The following is an 18,673-nucleotide window of genomic DNA, read 5'->3' on the forward strand; positions in this document are numbered from 1 at the left end:
ATGGCTAGGGTGGGAATCAAAACCTCCTCTACTCAGTTGACCTCATGAGGCTGAGTGGACCCCGTTCCAGCCCTCGTACCACTTTTCAAATTTCGCGGCAGAGCCGGGAATCGAACCGGGCCTCCTGGGGTGGCAGCTAATCACGTTAACCACTACACCACAGAGGCGGACATTTATTTATTTATTTATTTATTTATTTATTTATTTATTTATTTATTTATTTATTTATTTATTTATTTATTTATTTATTTTAGGTATGACATTTAGTGCCGGGAGTGTCCGAGGTTATGTTCGGCTTGCCAGGTGCAGGTACTTCGTTTGATGGCCATGGGCAACCTACGTAAGGGTGTGCGATTATGTTGATTATAATGAGGTGGGAGATAGTATAACCCGGTGTCGTAGCCTGCTATTGTCGAATACGAAGAAGAGATCTACTCAAAGCTTAACATCCCATCCCATCCGAGGGACGAATCACCATCAACAGCATCATATGCCTTCATTCCACATGAGCATTGCGGAGAGGTCTGGAATAATGTTCAGTACTTATTCAGTATGGCTTTGCTGGCGAGGCCTAGTGCTTACAGTGCGGTATGTCTTCTGGTATGGGTTAGTGCAATTTTGTTGCTTTCATTCATCTGTCTTAGTCTTGTCCTTGGATTTCACAATATGAAAGTGACCGAGGTACGAGAGATGATAGTAATACCATTCCTTATGCCTGTTGCTCACGGTAAAATGTTTCGTAAAATTTGTTGTACAATAAATTTTATAAAAATTTGATGAAAACAAGTTGTGTTGCTCACGGTAAAATTAATTTATAAAATCCGTGGAAACATCAGTGTGGCCATCTATGAACTAACTTCTGAACTAAGAAGTGTATGTGCTGCCATCTATCGATAAACTTTTAAACCAAGAATCAGCTGTTCAACTTACAGTGTGTTTGAGAGTATGACTCCAACAAACAAAGCAAAACTTGCGGCTTTAGCTGCAATTATATGTTGTACAGTGGTAAAAAGGAAGAAAAGAAATGCCAGGAAATGCTGGACTCGGGATTGGATAAAAAGAAGAGAAGAAGGTAGAGGATTGCTGTCCTTGGTTGAAAATGAGTTGAGGTTAGAAGACCAGCATTCATATAGGAATTTTCTAAGAATGGAGGAAGGCAGTTTTAAAAAACTTCTGGATCTTGTTGGTCCCAAAATTATTCGACAAGACACTAACATGAGGCAAGCTATTTCTCCTGAAATGAGACTGCAAGTGACACTCCGATTTCTGGCCACTGGAGAAAGTTACACCAACTTGATGTATTCAACTAGAATACCATTTGGAACTCTAGCACGTATTATTCCTGAAACATGTAGGGAAATATACTCTTCACTGAAGGAAAAGTACATAAAGGTAAATATTTGAATTTATTTAAAGAACATAATTATTAAAAAATATTACATAAATATGTACAATATCGTCTTTTAGGCTGTGGGAACTCCTTTCCTAGTCTGTATTTAGTAGGCCTAATACTTCCAACTGAGCATCCATTATTGCTTTTTGAATTTTATGTTTGGTAAGAATTTTAATTTTTGTGTCGTTAAGAGCTCTCAGTTCTGAGGCAATAAATTTGCCAAATTCATCGTCTCCATCTTCAGTATTTGACACTGAGTGAAGCACCTTTGAAGCCTGAAGGAGGACATCGTCTTCAATCGACCCCTTCTTCCGTTTTCGTGATGTGCCTGGAAATAATAATAATAATAATAATAATAATAATAATAATAATAATAATAATAATAATAATAATAATAATAATAAGCTAATTCACAGTGATTGCATAAATAATATGCATGTTTCTGAATTAACGTCACTGCATAATGTCATAATGTGAGTAATTACCCTACTACAGTATACCATTAATAAGTTCTGGAAACCATTAACTTCCTAGAAAGTCGAGAAGGAAAATTTATCACCAGAAGATTGTCAATTTTCTTTTTGAACTCAATTACCTACAGTGTATTTTAGTTGCCTCAACAAATTGCTTAAAATATTATGTTTTGATATTTCTATAAACATATATAAGTTACCTGATGTACTTGCTGCAGGCTGTGATGTACATGACTGATTGTCAGTATTTTCTTCTTCATATACAGTCAGCATCCCATTGTCATCGAATTTTACAGAGTCATCAGGCAGAGTAACCTTTAAAACAAACACAATTTTTTTCAGGTTCGAGATACTGTGACTGGATGGCTTGAGATTGCACATGAATTTCAAGAGAAATGGAATTTCCCTAATTGTTTGGGTGCATTGGATGGGAAGCATATACAGTTTGCAGCTCCTAGATCAAGTGGTTCTCACTATTATAATTATAAGGGTACTAACAGCATTGTTTTGCTTGGTCTGGTGGATGCCCATTATAAATTCATATACATTGATGTTGGGACCAATGGACGAGCAAGTGATGGAGGTGTCTACCAAAACAGCACCTTGTTTGCATCAGTCCAAAATAAAACACTGAACATTCCTCCCCCTTGCAAACTTCCTGAAACTGAGTGTGAAGTGCCATATGTAATGATTGCAGATGATGCTTTTCCCCTCTCTTCCAACCTAATGAAGCCTTTTGGGTACAGAGGGCTGACAAGAGAGCAGAAAATTTTCAACTACAGATTAAGTAGGGCCAGATGTGTAGTTGAAAATGCATTTGGCATCATGGCAAATGTTTTTAGGGTATTATTGAGTAAAGTGACACTCTCTGTTGACAAAGTGGAATCCATTGTCCTTGCTACCTGTGTATTGCACAACTTCCTTTTGGAAGAGAACAGGGGAGTTTATATGCCACCTCACAGTGTGGATGAAGAAAATGTACAAGAAGGTAGTGTGCAATTAGGGGAGTGGAGAAGAGATCTCATCATGGGAGAAATCCAGAGGCAAGGTGGAAACAGAGTTTCGCAAACACCACTAAGTATCAGGAACACACTGAAAGACTACTTTAATGGTGTAGGCAAAGTATCATGGCAAGATCACTGTGTGGATAAATTTCGATTCTAGTTATTTATAACAAACATGTAATTGTATTTCTCTGTGACTGTCATTTACAATATTGTGTTAAAATGGACCCTTCTTATAAATGTAGGTGTACAATAGAGTTTCACATTTAAAAAAATAATTTAAGCCCATAATAGTATAGTGAATAGATACTTAGTTACCACTCTTTGAGATGAAAGTTTATATTCAATTTTCTTTCTACTTTTGAAATTGAGTTAATTTTAATTTGTAAAGGTGTAGTTTTAATTAGACAAGTATGTTTGGAATGATGTTTATCACAGTTGTTTCTCTTAAGGTTGGCTAAATATTTAGCTACTATTCTTGTAGATTAACATGTCTGTGTCTGTTAGGTCAACAGCCCAGAGGCTGGTTGGATCCTCAAATAGCATCACCAAAGGCTATGCAGTTATAGGGAAACCACAAAAATCAATGGCAATACCAAAATGAGGTATACTAGGCAAGATGAGGAGTGAGGTAGTTTGCCATTGCTATCCTCACTGGGCCAGACAGTGCCATTGTAACACAACTAACCCTATGAGCAACACCTTTCATGACACTCAGACACACTGGTTGTGCTCTGAATGTTATTAATCAGCACCACCAATACCCCAGCAACTTCCATATTGTCACAGCCATGGATGAGACTGGGACTTCAGTGGAAGCTACACTTTGCTCTGGCCTGTGCCAAGAGATGGATGCAAAAGTACTGTAACCATCAGGAAATGACAGCAGGCAGTAGATTAAAATAATTTGTAATATACCAGTATTAGCCCTTGTAGAATGTTTCAACACCCTGTACTTTGCACAGCCATCGCTCAGCTTTCAAATAGTACAGTACATGACATAATAAAAGTGGTATGGAATTAAATTGAATTAGTGCAGGAATTCATATATTAACTTAAGTTATTGAGTGTTTACAGGTATTTTAATTTATGGTGCTGTCTATCATTAAATTATGATTTAAAGTAATCCACCTAGGCCTAGTTGTCTTTACTGCATTACAGCCTACATGAATGCTCAGTAATTAAATTGTGTACAGGTTCTCTATTGACTATTATGATCAATATAAGTATCTATATGTCCACCTGTTCAATACTTTTATAATTTAATAGTATCCTTAGATTATTTCACATGGTCCATGGTTACTGGTTACCATGTAAAATAATTTAAAGAGACTATTAAATTATGGTCCATGGCTACCATGTAAATAATCTACAGAGATCATTAAATTTTAAGAGTATTGGATAGGTGAACATATACTTCTTTTGATACAGAATATTCCTCTTACTCACACATACTCTACCTTCACAGCTTATGAAGGAATACAATTTGGCTAACCCTGAATTTTACATATGCATGGATGCAAAAGGTGTGTATCCCATGTCTCAGAAATATTCAGACATAACCTTGCATCCCCCATTGATAGAGTTATTGATGTTTGATTAACTCTGACTGTCAATATCCTCCATTGAAATGAATACATTTATCCCACCACCTACTAGAAGAGTCAATCATACCATGCTGGAAAATTTGTGGGTCAGGAAGACAGATAGCAAAACAAAAGGTGGAGTTTCACATTCAAAGAACATCACTCTCCTACTCACACACAAAAAAATTAATTTTCATATTTAAATTTGGTTGTTGCACAGGTCCCATGTGACATGACTATCTTGTAACCTATGAAATCTAGATTTAGAAATAAGCTTTACCTGACTGTCATCACTGCTACAAGTTGTATTCATATCCAAATTTGATTTGCTGCTCCTGGTAGCAATATGTGGAATAAGGAACAGCATACGGTCATACCAAGCAAATGTTGGTTTGTATACTTCATTGCCACCCATTCCACTGTGTAAACATTTCATACACTTATTCCTGAAAACAAACAATTGAATGTAATCTACTACAGTAAACTTGCAGATTTAAGTAAGTCAGTCACATTTTAATATACACTGAAGAACAAAAAACCTGTTTATTGGTACACAGTAGGCTGTACATTAATAATTACTGCATTTAAATTTTTGACAGGTTACCAAGTCAACCGTGAATGCATAAATAGAACTAGCTTTACTATCTGCCATATTATAAACTTCATATCAAATTTAAAGAAAAATCATTCAATCAATCTCAAATAATTACGATTGATCAAATTCAGTACTAACCTCTCATTAGTGAATTGAGTTCGAAGCCCGTTTATCTTCGACTTCACATCAGCCGGGCTTGTATTCGGCCGAACTTGTGACACAGTTTTGGCGATTGTGTTTTCTGCCTCTCTTCTTGCATTTCTGTTGTGGTAAAGCGGTGTTTTAACCTCGTACAAACAAGGATATTTCTGGTATTCGTCCAGTAAAACACTAACAGCTTCCTTAGTCCACCCGGAACCTGCCATTTTAGAAAGAAGTGTTTGTTTACAATCGAGCTTTGAAATCTTGTCACGACGTAGCGCCAGCATCATCATGATGTCACCTTCGCTGATTGGTTCATTTCGTAAAATTAATTTTACGGAATAGAACATGTCCTATTTTATGAAAGTTTTGTCAAAGGTTTTATAACATTTAAATTTGACCGTGAGCAACAGAAATTTTATAACATTAAATTATTGTACAATAAATTTGACAGAAAATTTTACCGTGAGCAACAGGCATTATGCAGCCAGTCCCTGCTATAACTGGTGTGAAAATGTCGCTCGTAGGGTCGGTTGGTGCGTGCATTTCAGTGGACTTGGCAAACTGATACGTAATAGCAACTTCTGGCTCATTGAGGAAAGCAATGTAAAACTACCTGACTACTCATTTCCCTAGTACGCCTCTTCAGTGATGCCTAGGCCATCTATGACAGTTGATGGTGGAGCTGTTGAGGATACAATCAGCCTTCGCACGGAGGAATGAACATATATATACTTTAGTCCGGGTAAGTTTGGTGTTAGCAAACGGAACTTCCTGGATGAATTTAAATGTCATCGGACAAGCAATGAATATAATCAGATAATGTACACACATAGTTCTAAGTGTAATATAGTTATATTAATCTGCGCTCAGTCCGATTAAAACTTGGTGAACAAAAATTTCCAAACGAAGTAATAATTTTTATAGCTTGGAAAGAAAGACGTCGGTGGGTAGGAGATCTGGTGAAAGTTTGAATTGAGTGAGGAAAAGTTTATGTGGAGGAAGTTCTTGTAAAGGGTTTTAATTTTCTTTGTTTTTGTTTAAAAAGTAGCAAAGGCAATTAGGTTTACCAGATAAGAGATGCGTTTTGTTGGCGTGCAGGGTCTCCATCTCCCGTACCTGGTACCTACGTACTATGCGTGCAGGCATGGAGTCGCCAAGGCAAGACTTTAAAGGGGAACGATTTGCTACTCTACAAGACTTGTGTGACAGCGAATGGATTATGTGTCACTTTCACGGTTGTAATTTAGTCATCATTGTCTGCTGCTGTACACGGTACAAGACACGGAAAGTGACTTGGTCATTGCTACTTGTATTGATCTTCCATCCGTTACACTGTTGTAAAAATAACACTCCTGAAGCGCATTTCTAAGAATATTACAGGCCAATCACCTGACTTAGATGAGCCTGTTTTGCACCGTCAAAATAAGACCCAATTCATTTCATGTAGAATTATATGTTATTGTCTTGTAACTATTCTTGTGGTACATCCCTTGTAATGGAATGTTTTGTATTTTTTTGTAAATTCCTAACTGTCTGCTTTATCGTTATTACGCTATATGAAAGGGAATATGTTATTTTCCTCAAACTTCCATTATTTTCCTTGCGATTGCTTTTAATTATTGCATTACAATACCCGTGTGCCATTTTTAATTGTCAGATTTTATTGTTTCTTGCTTTAATATATTTTACTTTTCATTTCCCTTTTACTAACGTGAAACTTCTTGTTTTGACATAATTTCTTGCAACAATAGGTTGTCATGCAATTGTTTCTTGTCTTTATATTGTATATTTTATGTTTTAATTTTACTTCATTGTCATACTACAGGTAATGTAAGTAGACAATCATTGCCACTGGAATATCTCCCAAATGCAATGCAAGTGTTAATTATTATTATTATTATTATTATTATTATTATTATTATTATTATTATTATTATTATTATTATTATTATTATTATTATTATTATTATTATTATGGCAATCACTAGCTAGGTACAACACTTGTAAAGTAGACCCTCAGGTGAGGGTGGGTGATGTCTGCCGCGCGTGGAAAACAACATAATATGCTGATGGAGGATAATTTGGTGTCTAGTATATGAGTTGTATTGGATACAGCAAAAACACTCACTCGCCGAGCCAACGGAATGAACAGTTTAGGATTTAATTCTTTGATCCGGCTAGAAAATCGAACGCGACTACACGAATATCGACATGTACGAAACGGGTCAAGGCTCAGCCATTTAGCCGGAGAAGAGAAACAATCAGATTATTTTTTAAAATATTTCAGTTAAAAGACTGTACTTGAAGAACAGTGGATTTTGCAAGAAATATGACACATAAACTTGAATCGTTGTGGTAGATTAGAGAATCTGAAGAGGGAGATGGATTGAATAAAGTTAGATGCAGACGGTATAAGTGAAGTACGTTGGCAGAAACAGCAGGAATTTTGGTGACGCGACTACACAATTTGGAGACTTGAAATAAATAGGGCTCTAGGCGCCAGTTACACATTTTGAGATATTGTGTGAAATAGAATCTACTCACCAAGCCTAACATTGCATAAAAAGCTCGAACTGCCACAATGATGGTGTAGCAACAATAACTATCAAGAGATGGCTTGCTTTATATTCTAAGCCAGTGCCTTCTATCCTTTAAATTCACTTTTCTGAAACTATTATTTTGGCACTTTGAGCCTTCGTAATTTCAACTTCATATTAAACAAAAAATCCAACAACGGAAATGCAGGAGTTGGTTTAATAGTTAATAAGAAAATAGAACAGTGGGTAAGCTACTAAGCTACTAAGAAATGGGGGAACATGTGAAACAATTCTGACTTTACGTCTGATCTTAGAGGATCGAGTTAAGAAAGACAAGCCCTCGTGCATGTCATTCGTAGATCTAGAAAAGGCATTCGATAATGTTGATTGGACGGAGCTGTTTGAGATTCTGAAGGTGATCGAAATTAGATACCGAAAAAGGAGAATTTTATACAATCTGTACAAAAAATGGTCTGCAGTGCTAAGAACCGAGGGCTTTGAAAAAGAGGCAGAAATTCAGAGAGGAGTAATGAAATGAAATGGCGTATGGTTTTTAGTGCCGGGAGTGTCCAAGGACAAGTTCGGCTCGCCAGGTGCAGGTCTTGCGATTTGATTCCCATAGGCGACCTGCGCGTCGTGATGAGGATGAAATGATGGTGAAGACGACACATACACTCATCCCCAGTGTCAGCGAAATTAACCAATGATTGTTAAAATTCCCGACCCTGCCAGGATTCGAACCCGTGACCCCTGTGGCCAAAGGCCAGCACGCTAACCATTGAGAGATGGAGCCGGACAGAGAAGAGTGGAACAAGGCTACAGTTTGTCCCCTCTCCTTTTCAATATTTACATACAGCAGGCGATACATTAAATGCAAGAGGAATTTGGAAAGGGAATCGCAATCCAAGGAGAGGAAATCAAAACCCTGAGATTTGCCGATGATATTGTTATTTTTTCTGAATATGCAAAAGATCTGCAGAAATTTCTGATTGGTATGGAAAATGTCTTGGGGAAGGAATACAAGATCAAAACAAGTAAGTCCAAAACAAAAGTAATGGAGTGCAGACGAACAAAGTAAAGTGATGCAGGAAATATTAGATTAGGAAGTGAAGTCTTAAAAGAAGTAGATTAGTATTGTTAATTCGGGAGTAAAATAGCTAATGATGGTAGAGGTAATGGGGACATAAAATGCAGACTAGCACAAGGAAGGAAGAAGGTCTTTCTTAAGAAAATAAATTGTTTCGATTCGAACACTGATGTAGGAATTATTAAGATATATTTGAAGAATTTCATCTGGAGCGTGGCACTGTATGGAAGTGAAACATAGACGATAACTAGATCGGAATAAAGAGAATAGAAGCTTTTGAAACGTGGTGTTACAGAAGAATGCCGAAGGTGATATGGGTAGATAGAAGCACGAATGAAGAGATACTGCATCGAATTGGTGAGAGGTGATCGGTTTGGTTAAATTTGACCGGAAGATGAAACATCTGATGACACCCAGGCCTTGTCCAGCTTGTTCTTGAGGGATGTGTTGATGGTAAGAACGGTAGGGGCAGACAAAGGTACGAATATGACAAGCAGATTAGAGCATATGTAGGATGTAGTAGTTGTGTAGAAATGAAAAGTTTAACACAGGATAAGGTGTTAAGGAGAGCTGCATCTGACCAGTCTATGGACTGATGAATTAAACAAAAACACGACACATATAATGTCGGTATGTCAAGAATAAACGCTCTCTTGAGACCGCTTACTAAACATTTGAGAAAAGAGAAATAAGGAGAGTGTTTTAGAACTCTGACGTCGAATGTGATAACTTCTGGACTGGCATATTTTGTGTAGCATGATCTGTAAACTTACTTGAAAATACGTAGGAACGAAACAGTTCATAATCATCTAAAGGTAAGGGTTATTCTGCCCGAAGGCAGGTCCGAACCTCCGCAGAGGTGTTCCTGAGCCGGAGTTTACGTGCGGTAGGGTGGCCAGTTCCTTTCCGCTCCTCCATTCCCTTACCCCCCACCAACAGCGCGTGGCAACCCATCCAACTCCTGACGACGCCCAATGTTGCTTAACTTCGGAGATCTCACGGGATCCGGTGTTTCAACACGGCTACGGCCGTTGGCATAATCATCTATATCTCTAATAATCTCGATTTCTCTCAAATTTGCATGGAGATCAGCACGCTACAGCAACAGTTATTATTTTGAGGTAGATTAGCTCAAGTAAAGAAAAATAGAGATGAAGGACTAACTGCGAATTGGCTATGCGGTCGAGGTGTGTAGCTCTTAGAATGTATTCGTGAGATAAGGGGTTTGATCCCTCAGTCGGTAGCCTTGAAAATGGTTTTCCGTGTGGTTTACCATTTTCACAGCAGGCAAATAGTGTGGATTTGGAGCTTCTCCTTCTGAGTTGTAGCCCTGTCCTATCTCATAAAACCAGTCTGAGTCGGAGGGACGTAAAACAAAATAAAACGAACAAGGAGTTAATTAAGGGCAACCATGACTATAAATAGTGCAAAAGCGGCGGAAGAGATATTTTAATGCCTCTATAAATTCATTACTGTTTGCGAAAAATTAATGCAGTCCATCCCGATGTGAGTCTGGCATTGCACTGACTTGCTTGTACAAAGCTTATTTCCTGATCGATCTCTTATTGCTCTCTTCCGACCCCAAGTGTATTAACTTTATGACATGCGAAATATTTCCATTTATCGCCTATCACCCTTCATTTCTCATCTTCTGATTACCTGATATGAGGCATGGTGAATACAGCGATGAATTCAACAAATCCGTGTTTCGAGGAACAAACATTTAAAATTATTTCATTTCAGTTATGCAACTGTTCTGGTAAAAAATTCTTTACTCCGAAACGTACAACAGACTCCCTTTCTTATATTTATGAATTCTATACTTGTTAATATTTTCAAGAACTGAATGTATCTTAATTAGGAAACTACAACACAAGATTTTACCAAGAATATCTACTTTATTTATAGTAGAAAATATAAAATTGTATCACCTACTGGAAGTTCTGCAAGAATTAATAGAAAATATACCAGAGGTAAGCGCACTGTATGGCTTAAAAGTCAACAAGGAAGAAGACAAAACCTATTATCATTAGTAAACAGAACCAATTAAGGATAACTAATTTTCTTTCTTAATCGGTTTACCCTCGGGGGTCGGTTTTTCCCTCGGACACAGCGAGGGATCTAACCTCTACCGCCTCAAGGGCAGTGTCCTGGAGCGTGAGACACTGAGTCGGGGATACAACTGGGGAGGATGACCAGTACCTCGCCCAGGCGGCCTCACCTGCTATGATGAACAGGAGCCTTGCGGGGGGATGGGAAGATTGGAAGGGATAGACAAGGAAGAGGGAATGGAATCGGCCGTGGCCTAAGTTAGATACCATCCCGGTATTTGCATGGAGGAGAAGTGGTAAACCACGGAAAACTACTTCCAGAATGGCTGATGTGGGAATCGAACCCATCTCTACTCAGTTGACCTCCCGAGGCTGAGTGAACCCCGTTCCAGCCCTCGTACCACTTTTCAAATTTCGTGGCAGAGCCGGGAATCGAACCCGAGCCTCCGGGGGTGGCAGCCAATCAAACTAACCACTACACCACAGAGGCGGACATAATTAATTTTAAACAGTAAATTTAGAGAGTGAAGAAATTTAAATACCTAGGAAACTGTGTGAATTCAAATTGGGATCAATAAGTCAAAATCATACGCCGCGTAAAATAAACACGAGGGGGCGAATCCAATAAAGTTGACTTACGTTTTTGTTATACCTCAAAATAATTGTGACGAATACTTCGAAATAATAACAATATCCACATTGCCCTCCAAAATCTACAATCAAACCATCAGCATCACCATCACTGCTAGTTTATGAATCCTGTATTGTATGTATAGTAGGTAATGCTACTTTACAGAGTATTGGCGTATTATATGATGTATTTCTATACGAGATTTATAATACAAACTTAGGATAATTTCCATGGCTGGGTTGCTTCCAGAAATGCCCCTTTGTTCGTACCTATGTTAGGTCCCGCGTTGGTATGATTTTCTCCTATAGAGCTAGCTTGGCAATGTAAATGTATCCTCACGGATATGTTGTATTTTTAGTCCCGTTTATATTGTTCGTGTAGCGAGTGTGGGCTGATTTACACGCGGACCGTCAGACCGAGAAGTTAAAAAAAACACGTTACCATAGAAACGGCTGGAACAATTTCTAAACTCGAATTGTGAAGCAGAATCATTCGTCCGAAATGAAGTTAAATAGTAGAAGTGATGGCGTGCTGCTTATTGTCCGTGGGGAAACGCTAGAGACTTGAGCTTGCTCCGATAGAAACGTTGTCGAAGCTAAATCTTGAATATACTTATCGCCCATGTAATTGCTGTTGAAGCATTATATAACGGATAACGATATTATTTCTAAATGTAATACTTGTTGTCGTAAGGGAGAAATGTGACTTACAGTTTTACAGCCTGTCGAAACATGAAATATAACACTATAATATAGCCTACCCGTAAAAATGAGCAATCGTATGTAGAACTACATATTTCGTTCTACAAAAATATTCTTAGATTCTATCAAATCATTTTTAACCATGCATATGTACCATGTACAATATTGCTTGCAATGCACAACTTGTCAATGATTGCGAATTTGTGATAATATGAACATGTGAGTTGAATTATGGTCCTCCTCTGTGGTGTAGTGGTTAGTGTAATTAGCGGCCAGCCCCGGAGGCCCGGGTTCCTGAAAGTGGTTTCCCACTTCTCCTCCAGGCGAATGCCGGGATGGTACCTAACTTAAGGCCAAGGCCACTTCCTCCCCTCTTCCTTGCCTATCCCTTCCAATCTTCCCATCCCTCCACAAGGCCCCTGTTCAGCATAGCAGGCGAGGCCACCTGGGCGAGGTACTGGTCATTCTCCCCAGTTGTATCCCCGACCAAGTGTCTGAAGCTCCAGGATACTGCTCTTGAGGCGGCAGAGGTGGGATCTCTCGCTGAGTCCGATGGAAAAGCCGACCCTGGAGGGTAAACAAATGATGATGATGATGATGATGATGATGATGATGATGATGATGATGATGATGATGAGATGAATTATGAATTATGGCTGTGTAGTAGCTTTGGGAAACATTTAGTATTTACCTTAACCCTCTACTGCATGAATTATTTTTCGTTTTCGTTTGGTGAAGAAAATTTCAAGCTTTAATGTTCAACATACGTTCAGTGTAGGCTATTAGATGTACCAGCAATTCTTAACTGGTGCTAATAGCTTAACACTCATATGTGATGTGGATTGCCATAGTTGAATATATATACGATTTTTCACGATTTTACGCTAAGCTTACTACCTACTGGCCATGTGTACGTACTGCAAGGCGCAAGTACAACTTGCAGAACCGTAGGTCGGTAATGTCTTTGAGGTTGAGCCAGAGGTACTCCTGAAGCCTGTGGTAATGTGATAGGGAGGGCCCAAGTAAAATAAACGGTGGTTGGTTCGCGTGGATGTTGACGGGGTGGAAGGAGTACCTTTAGTTGTAGGGCTGTTTTGACATCACTGGGATATGTGTTTAATTGATTGTACAGTTGAAGGTGTGCCGTAAAACTACCTCTGTCTACAATATTTATCTCGTCGTAATATCAGCGTGTTGTTCATCTAGCTTTTTTTTTTTGCTAGGGGCTTTACGTCGCACCGACACAGATAGATCTTATGGCGACGATGGGATAGGAAAGGTCTAGGAGTTGGAAGGAAGCGGCCGTGGCCTTAATTAAGGTACAGCCCCAGCATTTGCCTGGTGTGAAAATGGAAAACCACGGAAAACCATCTTCAGGGCTGCCGATAGTGGGATTCGAACCTACTATCTCCCGGATGCAAGCTCACAGCCGCGCGCCTCTACGCACACGGCCAACTCGCCCGGTTGTTCGTCTAGCTATCGACAGAATGTGCCAGCAGCGGTTCGAATGTTGCATCGTTCAAATATTTTTGCATCGGTATAATGTTTGAATAGGTAGGCACAGGCCCACGTTGGCCACATTCAAACAGTAGAATGACGCTGTTTTTCATATTGTGCTCTGCGCATACTCCGCTGATTAGAGCCTGAATGTACTACAATCTATGCTGTCATTCGGCATGTTTTCAACAGAGGAATATGCTGACATGCTTCTCAAGACCGTTGTGATTGAAATGGACACAATGGTGAATGTGTAGTAATACACACACTCTGCCATCAGTACTCCCCATTTATTCTCTTCACCACCTTTCTGGTACTGGAGTGACCTTCAACACTAATCCCTCCTCTCCTTTTCAGTAGTGGAGTGGGGCAGTGTTGATTATTTATGTCAGGATACCATTTATGCGCATGCGTGTACCAGGAACAGTATCCCGACAGGCGACACCCGCTTACTACGACATTCCGCCGTGTTAAAGGACGCAACAGGCGTGATTTCCAACCACCCACCAGTCCGCGATAGGCCCGTTACGTTGAATGAAACAGAAGGGGCCGTTCTGGAGGCAGCTCGTAATAATTTAAACATCAGTACAAGGGCGATTGCACGACACGTGAACACCAGCCAGCCGTCCGTCTGGCGAATACTGCATGGACATAAATTTCACCCACACCATCTTGAGCTACACCAAGAGCTCCATGGGAGGGGTTTCGAAGCTAGAATGGAGTTCTGTCGGTGGCTGTTAGGCAGGCTGGACAATGATGCAGCATACGTATCGCAATCTTGTTTTCGGACGAAACGCGCTTTCACAATAATGGGAACGTCAATCGCCACAACGTGCACTATTGGAGTCCGGACAATCCTCACTGGGTGCGACAGGTGGCCCATCAAATATAATGGGGAGTGAATATTTGGTGTGGAAACTTGGGGCATCGCCTGATTGGACCTTATTTCTTTGAGATCAATAGGACGGGCCCACGCTACTTGCAATTTCTGCGTCAGAAACTTCCACTTCTGCTGGAATATGTGCCCTTGCACGACCGTTTGACGATGTGATTGCAACAGGATAAAGCATGAGCACATTCGACTTTGTCCGTTCGTAACCATCTGAACGAGGACCTGCCAGGAAAATGGATAGGACGAGGAGGCCTTATTTCTTGGCCCACCAGATCACCGGATTTAAGGCCGTTAGACTTCTTGTGGGGACATTTGTAGAACGTCGTTTAAATTCAAGCGCCAGAATACCCCGACCATTTCCGGAAAATCATCACGGACGCCTGCCGAGCAATTACACCTGGAATGCATTAGCGCGCAAGACGATGTATGGACACCGTGCCCGAATATGCATTAACCAAAACGGACATCACGGCAAGCATTTCCTACGATAAAACATTCTCAGGGCAGTTTTGTTCCTATTGTTTCCGGTTTACATGTGTCCGGCTTGCTAACCAATCGGCCCTCCTTAGGGCCACAAACACACTCATTCACACACAATTTGCATGAAAGCGGGTGTTGAACTTACATTGCGTGCGGTACGTATTAAACAAATAAATATTTCAAGAAATTGTAATCTTCGCCCCCAAATTCGAACCTCCCACCTGCAATGCAAGCCCACTCTGCCACGTCTTTTCCAACTACAGTACGGTTCCACACGGCACACAAGGCAGCTCATAACATGCAAAAGGTTTACTGCAGTTACAATATCAGTTTAGTGTTTCGCCGGCGTATCAGGTTCATATGATCTAGAAGGTACGCGTATGTCTTCCAGTGTTTAATAAGAGTATAAAATTACGGCGTCCTATCATGGTGAGGCGCTAAATACCAAGATATCCGGTTGTGTTGTCTGAGCATACCGGCAGGGCAGATGTTTTCAGGACGGAATGAATATTGTGGGTTGCACAGAACTATGTTGGAAGGGGTCGCCGAATCACGTTGTATATAGAACTTTTTTTTTTTTTTTTTTTTTTGCTAGTTGCTTTACGTCGCACCGACACAGATACGTCTTATGGCAACGATGGGACAGGAATGGGCTAGGAGTGGGAAGGAAGCGGCCGTGGCCTTAATTAAGGTACAACCCCAGCATTTGCCTGGTGTCAAAATGGGAAACCACGGAAAACCATTTTCAGGGCTGTCGGCACTGGGGTTCGAACCTGTTATCTCCCGAATACTGGATACTGGCCGCACTTAAGCAACTGCAGCTATCGACCTCGGTGTATATAGAACTGAAAGTGAACTAAAATCTTAACTTTTTATATTCTATAATCTTCTTCTTCTTCTTTATCTGTTTACCCTCAAGGGTCGGTTTTCCATCGGACTCAGAGAGAGATCCTACATCTACCGCCTCAAGGTCAGTGTCCTGCAGTTTCAGACTCTATGTTGGGAGATACAACTGGGGATGATGACCAGTACCTCGTCCAGGTGGCCTCACCTGCTATGGTGGACCGGTGCCTTGCGGATTAATGGGAAGATTGGAAGGGATAGACAAGGAAGAGGGAAGGAAGCGGCCGTGACCTTAAGTTAGATACCATCCCGCTAGTTGCTTTACGTCGCACAGATACAGATAGTTCTTATGGCGACGATGGGATAGGGAAGGCCTAGTAGTGGGAAGGAAGCGGCCGTGGCCTTAATTAAGGTACATCCCCAGCATTTGCCCGGTGTGAAAATGGAAAACCACGGAAAACCATCTTCAGGGCTGCCAACAGTGGGATTCAAACCCACTATCTCCCGGATGCAAGCTCACAGCCACGTGACTCTAATCGCACGGCCAACACGCCCGGTGGTAGCAACCCGGCATTTGCCCGGAGGAGAAGTGGGAAAGCACAGAAAACCACTTCCAAAATGGCTGAGGTGGAAATCGAACCCTCCTGTACACAGTTGACTGAGCTCGATAGCTGCAGTCGCTCAAGTGCGGCCAGTATCCAGTAATCGGGAGATAGTGGGTTCGAGCCCCACTGTCGGCAGCCCTGAAGATGGTTTTCTGTGGTTTCCCATTTTCACACCAGGCAAATGCCGGGGCTGTACCTTAATTAAGGGCATGGCCGCTTCCTTCCACTTCCTAGGCCTTTCCTATCCCATCGTCGCCATAAGACATTGTCGGTGCGACGTAAAGCAAATAGCTACTCAGTTGACCTCACGACGCTGAGTGGACCCCGTTCCAACCCTCGTACCACTTTTCAAATTTCGTAGCAGAGCCGGGAATCGAACCCGGGCTACCGGGGGTGGCAACCAATCGCACTAACCACTACACCACAGAGGCGGACTTCTATAATTTTCATCGAGAAATATTAATAAAGTTGAATAAAGTAAAAAATAGTTTAAAATAGAGATAGTATTTCAAGACCTTCCCAGGTGTTTATGGAAATTCCTATTATGGCATTATATATCATAAATTAATATTCCCTCTAACTAAAATTATCATTGAACTTCAGAGTTTTGCTATTTGAAAATAAGATAGAATCAGATAATAATCCTTCATTTTCCTATAGAACGCTTTGAAGAATAAACCATGTGTACAGGGTGGTCGGAAACAAAATGAACCGAGTATATGAGCGTTAGAACGTTGGTCATACTGATAAGTAATTTGAAAAAAAAATACGTCGATATCTCACGCCGTTGTCTTTTTCTATCAGTTGCTGAAGTTAGCCAATCAGATCGCTTCGCTGGCGAATTCAAATGCGCTTTACAAGGCGGTGTTGCTAAATCTGCTCGCGGCTTGGTCGGGCTCGAGAGCCGTGCCGAGAAATGTTTAAGTCCTTCCCCTGGAGTAGTTTACATCTTCTATTGGCGCTCTCAAGCTCGTCGTAAGCCACGTGAAGATTTAGCAACACCGGCTCGCAATGCCCATCTGAAGTCGCCCGCGAAGCGATCCGTTCGACTAACTTGAGCTACTGATAAAATGACAAGAGTGCGAGATGTCTAATTAGTTTTTCCAATTATTTATCAGAATGACCAACCCTCTATCGCTCATATACCCGGTTCACATTGTTTCCGACCGCCCTGTGTATGCAGACAGAGGTAGGATTTAAAAACACAGCTGAAAATAAAAATCCACAGCCTATTTCCTTGACTGGGTCAGAAATGAATGAAGCCCCATCTAGCTGGGAGGATAGGAAATGTGTCGGCTGCCGAAACCTGTCGCACTCCTCTGGGGCGATGATAAATGACTAACAGATGAAATGTTAATGGAGAGTGTTGCTGGAATGAAATATGACAGGGAAAACCGAAGTACCCGGTGAAAAACCTGTTCCGACTCCACTTTGTCCAGCACAAATCTTACATGGAGTGACCGGGATTTGAACCACGGTATCCAGCGGTGAGAGACCGGTGCGCTGCCGCCTGAGCCACGGAGGACTCTAAAAAAATACAGCTATGTACATTTAATTAATTTCATCTTATCTCTCAGAGATCGATAAAGAAAGCAAGGAATGTTACGTATTCCTGTAAAAGTTGTGATTTTACGAGTTCTATAATTATTAGTAAAACTAGGGAAATACATCTTCCTTCAAACTGTTTCTCATAGGGAATAAAGCAAGAGGTACTACGAATTGAACACAGCGAAATTCTATACATATGCATTAAGACAACTTAACTATAAAGTTTATGTTAGCAAATACGACGAACAAAGTGCGTTCAAAATGGAGTAATTCTACCTGCAGGCAATTCATTCTTCTTTCCCATTTAGTACATCCAACTTTCCTATACGGCGAACTAGGTGGAGAGAAGTAGAGAGGGAGAGAGAAAGTTACTTTCCAAAACTTTCAGGAGAGTAGCTTTGCTCAAATTTGAAAAGATGAAAGGAGAAAAATTGGAAGACGAGGACATAGAGCAAGCGAGAGACAAATTCATAGAGGAAGCGAGGTTATGTTCGCCACCAATTTCTTTTCTACGGGGACATGTTCTTAGTCTAGAGAGAGAGAGGGAGTTTGCTTGCACCCTACACGCTAAACTTCTGGGATCTCCCGCTAGGGAGCTCTGGCAAC

At 40.6% G+C, this 18,673-nt stretch overlaps 1 long non-coding RNA gene across 1 annotated transcript; it reads right to left on the bottom strand.

Annotated features, from left to right (window-relative positions):
- Positions 1 to 1,462: 1,462 nt before the first annotated feature.
- Positions 1,463 to 4,896, bottom strand: LOC137501479 (uncharacterized). Its single transcript, XR_011018563.1, has 3 exons — positions 4,737 to 4,896; positions 2,067 to 2,181; positions 1,463 to 1,721 (listed from the first exon to the last, which is right to left on the bottom strand). It is a non-coding gene; the product is annotated as an uncharacterized lncRNA (long non-coding RNA).
- Positions 4,897 to 18,673: the final 13,777 nt, after the last annotated feature.

This window comes from Anabrus simplex, chromosome 1, assembly GCF_040414725.1.
Source record: "Anabrus simplex isolate iqAnaSimp1 chromosome 1, ASM4041472v1, whole genome shotgun sequence".
Lineage (NCBI taxonomy): Eukaryota > Metazoa > Arthropoda > Insecta > Orthoptera > Tettigoniidae > Anabrus > Anabrus simplex.